Consider the following 8,264-nt stretch of genomic DNA (forward strand, 5'->3'; position numbering starts at 1 on the left):
TTACATAGTTGGTATGTCAGTCAGTAGTGTCACTATCAATTTGTATTTCTAATATTTATTTTACTTCACTCTTATAGTGCCAATTAACATACAATCAGATGCATATTGATCTATTTATGACTTACTCCACTAAAAATTATAGACTGATGTTGATGCAGCGTGTATATGGACAGTGCTTCTGAATACTGCAGGACCTCAAAAACGTATATGTATTTTTTCAATGGTCATAGATGCCGCAGAGCATCAAATCAGGCACATTAAATACATATGATACTTTTAATAACATCCGAATTAATTAATTCATCCACACAATAATCCCAGTGAATGCTGCTCTATCCGATTATGTCTCTTAATAATCTTTCACATATAAGAAGGTTTATGAATGAATTGTGGTCACATTCAATAGTGCAGAGCAGTGTGTATGTTCGTAAAACACATTAAATTAATACTATATGGATGATATAAGTTGTCAAGTCGCACCCATATTTTCTATTACTCATAGATGCCACAAATAATCAGACAGCGCACATATCCATGGGGTATATTATGACAGTGCTTATAAATGCCACAATTTAGTATATGTAGTGCTTGCAATACTGTCACACCTAAATTGATTTAATATATATGCTGCTTAGTATGCTTCATATAGTGATCCTCAATGTTATAAGACTGTCTTTTGTCTCATTATTTGTTCATCAATAATAGGATTGTCACTCACTATCTCATAAATAAGGGCACTCTTTTTGATTTCTATTGAGTAACACAGATCGATATGTATATTTATAAAGCACATTAAATCAGTGCTTATCAATGCCACAATAAATCAAACAGCATATATGTTTTTTCAGGGCACATTAGATTAGTGCTCCTAGACGGCACAGAAACATGCACATATTTGCAGAGCACATTACATTAGTGCTCATGGACGCCACAATGTGAATCATATAATACTTGTAATAATATCAGGCATACGTAGACAGTTTATAATTATCGGAGGTTGCTGCCCAGACTGCGTGTAACAGCTAAGCCGAAATCGGAATTGTTTTTAAACATAAAATGAACGGGGCCCTCAGCATAGACCCGATGCGCATTTCGCCTATGGCTTTGTCAAGGAATCAACCAGATGGGGGTGATTAGGGTGTTTAAATACCCTTACCTTTCCTTACTGCCAATCAGTGCTCCGTGGAAATGGAGGCAGAAATTCCTGTTGATTGCCGATTCTAGTATCAGACCTAAGTAATGGATCATTGAAAAAATGATCCTATGCATTCCAGCTTTCCTTACTGCAAGTCAGTGCTCTATGGAAATGGAGACAGGAATTCAAGTTGATTGCCGATTTTAGTACCAGACCTAAGTAATGGATCATTGAAAAGATGATCTTATGCATTCCAGCTGTAATGGAATTCATACATAGATCAGATAGAGGATCATAATATCTTTGATGTTATGATATTATACTATACAGGAGTCCAATTATATTTATATGAATAGAGTATGTTTTTCACATATATAAGATTCCTTATGCTGATTATTGTACATATATCAGATCTCCACATCTATTTTTAACCTAGTGATGTAATAAGTGATTATATATTATATAGTGATATAATAATCCCACACTTAATTTATAATGAAATAAACAATAATTAATTAGAAGTCCTTCTCATTAGGACTAATATCTTTTATAAAAATTATATAAGTGTATATTCTGGTCTATTTCTCCGTGAAATATCAATTTATAAATTATTATCCCCATTTGAAAATCATCTGTAAATATAAATAGATTTTAATATTCATATATGATCTATAGCCCTATATTTTAAAAATAATAAATAAAGTGATAATGTGCTATGTGATAAAAAAAGAAAATAATTGTGAAAATTATAAGAGAGAGAAAAAAAAATAAAACTTATGACTCTCATGCCCTAAACTAAAGTGTGTTAAGAAATAAATAAAATGTATCCAATATGTGAATACTCCCCTTATGTAGATAGGATATCATGATATGTCAGTTTCTTGAACTGTTCAATAAGAAATCTAAGTTTATCTAAAATATATAAATGATAAAAATCAATTAACTCATAGAAAGACAGAATAATTGTTCTTTTCATTTAGACCCCAAGGATGAACGCATCCCATCAAAAATATAAGGCATGCTTCTCTTCTGAGAAGTTGTTCAGTTATTTCACCTCCTCTACCAACTGTTTTAATTTTTTCCATCACAAATGCTTTAAGTAAACGTGGGTTACTTTGATGATGAATTAAAAAATGTCTGGCTACCGTGGTTAATATTTTAAATTTCTTCTGATCAGCATCCGCATTCCAAATATTTCCTGCATGTTCAAGCAGTCTTTGTTTAAAAGGTCTGCTGGTCATGCCTATGTATCGAAGATTACAGGGGCACATTAGACAATAAATGACATTTCGTGAATTACAGTTTAGAAAATCCTGAATTTGCCACGTGTGATTATATCTGTCTGAGAATTGTTTTGTATTAATCATATGTTGGCATGCTTTACAATGACCACAGCTAAAGAATCCTTTGGTGGTTAATCTAACAGTGGATTCTGATTTATAATGGCTGTGTACCAAGGAGTCTCTCAAATTCCTGGATCTCCTCCAGGAAATTTGGACTCTGTCTCCAATGATATTGGCTAGATCTGGATCAGCTCTTAAGACATGCCAATGATTTTGAATGATCTCTCTAATCTTTTGATTCTCTTGACAGAATGTACCAATGAATCTCAATGTTTGTTGTTCTTGACCCATTGATGTTTGTTTAGGTTTAGGATGAATCAGTAACTCTCTTCTTTTCTGTTTGGCCAGATGAAATGCTTTCCGCGTGGACCTTTTACTATATCCTCTTGCTATCAACCTCTGGTCCAATTCCTTAGCTCTTATTTTGAAGGTTTCTTCCTCAGCACAGTTCCTGCGAGTTCTCAAAAATTCTCCTTTAGGTATACCAGATATTACCAATCTTGGGTGGGAGCTCGTTGCATGCAGGATACTGTTTGTCGCTGTCTGTTTTCTATACATATCAGAAATCAAATGACCATCTTCTTTAACTGAGATTAATAGATCTAAGAAACTCATGGACTGTTGGCTCATCTCTATGGTGAGTTTCAAATTTAAATTGTTGGAATTGAGAATAGTTGTAAATTTCTCAAATGTATCTTTGTCTCCATCCCATATTATGAAGAGGTCATCTATGTAACGCAGCCAGAGGAGGACATGCGGGGTATAGCGTTCATTGCTGTCTGTAAAGACATGTTCTTTTTCCCACCAACCCATGTATAAGTTTTCATAGGTTGGTGCACACGCTGTCCCCATTGCAGTCCCCCTCTGCTGCAGGAAGAAACTGCCATTGAAGGTGAAAAAATTCCTTGTCAATATGAACTCAAGAAGTTGAAGCAGGAATTTATTAAACTCTGAATGAATGTCCATATTTAAAAAATATTCAATTGCATGCAATCCTCTAGTATGTTGTATACTAGTATACAGGGATTCCACATCACATGTGACCAACCATGTCCCAGAAGAAATAGTCAGATCTTCTATTTTTGTCAGAATGTCCATGGTGTCCCTGACATATGATGGTAGACTTACAACATATGGTCTTAAATGTTGGTCAATAAAACAACTCGCCTTCTCAGTTAAATTATTGATACCCGAGACAATAGGTCTACCAGGTGGTTTCAATTTGCCTTGTGGACTTTTGGTAACATATAAAATGTCGCCCTTTGTCTCTAAATATTCAAACTGAGTTTTGTCTATTGTACCTATGTCCCTTGCTTGTTGAATTAGGTTGTTATATTGTTTCAAAAATTCAATTGTTGGATTGCATGCTAATTTTTTATAACATTGAGATTTCAAGAGTTGATTTTCCGCTTCCTTAATGTACATTTCACAAGGCCAAAGAACTATGGCCCTCATTCAGAGCCGTACGCTCTAAGCAGAGCGCACGCTCTGAATGAGGGCCGTCCTCCATAACTATGGAGCGTCCTCCTGGATGCTCGTATAGCTGTGGGTCACCACCCACAGCCTATACGAGCGTGCAGTTTGATGGCCGCGATGGTCGAGACCATCGCGACCATCGAAACTGCATACAAAAGCCTGTGGTTGAGTTTTTCAACCACAAGGCTCGGAGTGATTTTGGCTCTATCAGAGCCAAAATCACTCCCACTGACATCACTAGTGATGTCAGTGGGCCGGCTTCTGATGGGAGGCGTTCCCGTGGGAACGCCCCCGTCAGGGAGGCACGACCCCGGCACGCCCACCAAAGGGGGCGTGCTGTCAGTCAACATCGACAGCACACCCCCTTTGAAGAGACACTACGAGCGAAGGAAAATCCTTCGCTCGTCGCGTCTGGCGCATGCGCACGACGGAGCTCCCTCCGTCGTGCGCATGCTCAGTGCAGAACATCGACCCACTTGCGAGCGGACAGCCGCTCGTGAGTGGGTCTGAATCAGGCCCTATATTTCCACCTTTATCGGATGGTTTTATGAGGACATCTGGCCACTTTTGTATGTCATTGAGAGCATCTTGTTCTTCTTTACTGACATTGCGTTTCATCCTCTCTTTCCTCATTACTAGCTTATCAAGATCTCGTGATACTAAATCAATGAATATTTGATATGTGGATTACTATTAATATCGGGAAAGAACGTTGATTTTTTCTTTAAGGGGGGTTTATCAGAGATTTTTTTCAAGGAGTCAGATATTTCATTATTATTCTGTAATTCAATTAAGGTCTGCAAGGCCTCTCTTTCTTCACTAGTATCAAATTGGTGTACCAGGAGGGGTGGTTCTTCACTGGTACATAGTGTGTTATCTTTAGGATTATAATTTTTAGGAAGATCTTCTTTGTTAAGAAAGAACTTTTTAAGAAATAGTTTCCTTGCAAAAAGATGTATATCTTTCTCCAATTCGAATCTATTCATGGTTTGCGTTGGAGAATAGGATAATCCTTTGCTCAGGATTCTTTTTTGAGGTTCTGTAAGGATCCTATTAGATAAATTAATAATCTGCAATTCTGTTTGTTTATCCATTAATATCTCTTCCTGTATGTTTTGGATTTCTCCCATCTCCCTTCAGTATTCAGTGTTCTTAAATTTCTTCCTCCCTCTCCTGGTCCTTTTATATTGGGATTTTGGATTTCTTGTCCTCTCCCTAAAAAATCCCTCTGACCAAGAGTGTATTTATTTGAAGTTGATGACATATCACCGTGGTCAGAGTCTGATGAATCCACCTCTGATGTGGTATAATTATAATCAGTTTTTGTCATCCTTATTTTTGATTTCCTTTGTATATCGTTGGAATTTGCGTCTTTTCCGTTCTATTATAAGTTTTTCCATATTTTCTACTTCCACAATGTGTTTTTGGTAAGTTTTCTGAAATTCTTCAAGGTTTTCACACTGTTTTAGTTTTAGATGCTCTGTGGCATCTATGACCATTGAAAAAATACATATACGTTTTTGAGGTCCTGCAGTATTCAGAAGCACTGTCCATATACACGCTGCATCGACATCAGTCTATAATTTTTAGTGGAGTAAGTCATAAATAGATCAATATGCATCTGATTGTATGTTAATTGGCACTATAAGAGTGAAGTAAAATAAATATTAGAAATACAAATTGATAGTGACACTACTGACTGACATACCAACTAACTATTAACTATTTGAATAACAGAGATAGACTGATACGTTGTTACTAACTCTGCAGAGAGAATCTAGGTTGCTACATTTTGAAACAACTAGATAGCGGCAGGATTACTATTATTCATTTGGCAGAATTGTGCTGATAAGCATTTATAAATATCAATTTGGAGCAGATGGTGATCACAGTGCTTTATATTTAGATGACACAAATAAATGAATTAAATAACAATCGAATTAAATAATATTTATTCACACAAAATACTCAGACAATAAAGGTTTATACATTTACAGACATAATAGTAGATGTCTTGAGAGGAAGATTATAGGTCTGCCATCTGGTGACGGAGCCCTTGGCATATCATTTTTAACTTTATTTCTTTCTTTAATCTATATTTTAATACTTTGCCATTCATGAATCTTTAGAGGGACTATTTTAATCATTTATTAATAAAAGTTAATTTTTAAGAATTATTATTCAATTCTCAACTAGTGCACCCACATACTACTCCTTTCTTGTTTGGTTTGTTGTAGGTACCATAGACATACTCAGGACTACGACAATATAATGATCTTCGACCGAGGCTGCGACTTTTTACGCCGATGCTTGGATTTGTCAAAACAATGGGGGGGTTTCAATACTAATCAGCTGCGACATTTGCATATTTTCATATAGCAGCTGCATACACATACACAGCTGCAATGCCATTAGTGTACTTCTTGGAATCACTCCCATTGTGAACTAATCTATAAGATTCCATTGCACACTGCTCCGTGATGTGACTAGTTTATTCCCTGTACTAGGGACTGAGCGTGTTTACAGGACTATACTGTCTGTGCATTCATCACACAGAGCAGTTATCCGCAGTGCTTGAATAGTAAGCAAGGTGTACAGTAAGGTGTACAGTAAGGCGTACAGTAAGGTGTACAGTAAGGCTTACAGTAAGGTGTGGTACAGTAAGGTGCATAGTAAGGCGTACAGTAAGGCGTACAGTAAGGTGTACAGTAAGGCGTACAGTAAGGGGTGGTACAGTAAGGTGTACAGTAAGGCATACAGTAAGGTGTACAGTAAGGTGTGGTACAGTAAGGTGTACAGTAAGGCATACAGTAAGGTGTACAGTAAGGTGTGGTATAGTAAGGCGTACAGTAAGGCGTACAGTAAGGTGTACAGTAAGGCATACAGTAAGGTGTACAGTAAGGTGTGGTACAGTAAGGTGCATAGTAAGGCGTACAGTAAGGCGTACAGTAAGGTGTACAGTAAGGCATACAGTAAGGTGTGGTACAGTAAGGTGCATAGTAAGGCATACAGTAAGGTGTACAGTAATGTGTACAGTAAGGCATACAGTAAGGTGTGTACAGTAAGGTGCATAGTAAGGCGTACAGTAAGGTGTACAGTAAGGCGTACAGTAATGTGTGCAGTAAGGCGTACAGTAAGGTGTACAGTAAGGCATACAGTAAGGTGTACAGTAAGGTGTGGTACAGTAAGGTGCATAGTAAGGCGTACAGTAAGGTGTACAGTAATGTTTACAGTAAGGCGTACAGTAAGGTGTGTACAGTAAGGTGCATAGTAAGGTGTACAGTAAGGTGTACAGTAAGGCGTACAGTAATGTGTGCAGTAAGGCGTACAGTAAGGTGTACAGTAAGGCATACAGTATGGTGTGTACAGTAAGGTATACAGTAAGGTGTACAGTAAGGTGTACAGTAAGGCATACAGTAAGGTGTGTACAGTAAGGTACATAGTAAGGTGTACAGTAAGCTCAGATAAAATTAGCTATCTGAAACCAAGTTTATTAAACAAAGGGTGGTTTGGGAGACTGCTCAATTTATTATGTTATAACATATTTGTCTATTATATTGCAGTTTATATACAGTATATTACAGGACTGTGATCTCAAGCGTCCAGCGTTTCCATTAGACAGGACAATTCGCTTTAATGTTGTTACTCATTTTGTGCCATGCAAATAGACTGTTATTATGATACAGTAATCTGCCTCTCTCCGTCAGTGCAGCCCATCTCATTAGACATTTACCAATTGGCCAGAAATGGCATCTATTTGTAATATTATATATTCCACTAATTGGTGTACTGTTCGCCCAGCCAACCATATGGTCTGCTAATTTGTGTGCTACCTTCCAGCCCAGCCATTTCATACAATTTTCTCATTTATTCTTCTACTCCAGGTTACAGACACCAGGACGCATGATTGAGGCCTGAACTGTGTCCAACAGCTGTCACAGTGGATGACTGATAGTAAAGAATTAATAAAGAAAATGTAGTTTTCATGGCCGTGCTTTTACTACTGTAGTTAATGTGTGTACTCTGATTCAGCAGCGGACACAAAGCCGATGTTTAAGCAAAGTGAGCGATTATTTGGCATTCTGCATGCGTGTAAGTCACCCTGCGCACGCGTCGTGATTGCATTGCGACTATGTATGTAAAGAGGATCCATTCACAAAGTAAGGGTCTTGTGGTCAGCATTTGGGGAAGTAACGGGGGGGGGTTAAGTAAATGCAGGCATGTCTGACCGTTACATGGGCGTGCATAAATTAGCCATAGCACTTGCATTCACAGCACGAGATCTCTCTGCGTGTGGGGAGAGTTGCAGT

General features: G+C 37.5%; 1 long non-coding RNA gene across 1 annotated transcript in view; it reads right to left on the reverse strand.

Annotated features, from left to right (window-relative positions):
- The window catches only part of LOC148517706 (uncharacterized), a 93,913-nt gene extending 92,690 nt beyond the window's left edge, over nt 1-1,223 (reverse strand). Inside the window, exon 1 of the long non-coding RNA XR_015879256.1 lies at nt 1,157-1,223. This is a non-coding gene — a long non-coding RNA (uncharacterized LOC148517706). The remainder of the gene's footprint in view (nt 1-1,156) is intronic.
- Nucleotides 1,224-8,264: the final 7,041 nt, after the last annotated feature.

The sequence above is a fragment of the Taudactylus pleione genome, unplaced genomic scaffold, assembly GCF_031769625.1.
Source record: "Taudactylus pleione unplaced genomic scaffold, aTauple2 ptg000212l, whole genome shotgun sequence".
In the NCBI taxonomy this organism is placed as follows: Eukaryota; Metazoa; Chordata; class Amphibia; order Anura; family Myobatrachidae; genus Taudactylus; species Taudactylus pleione.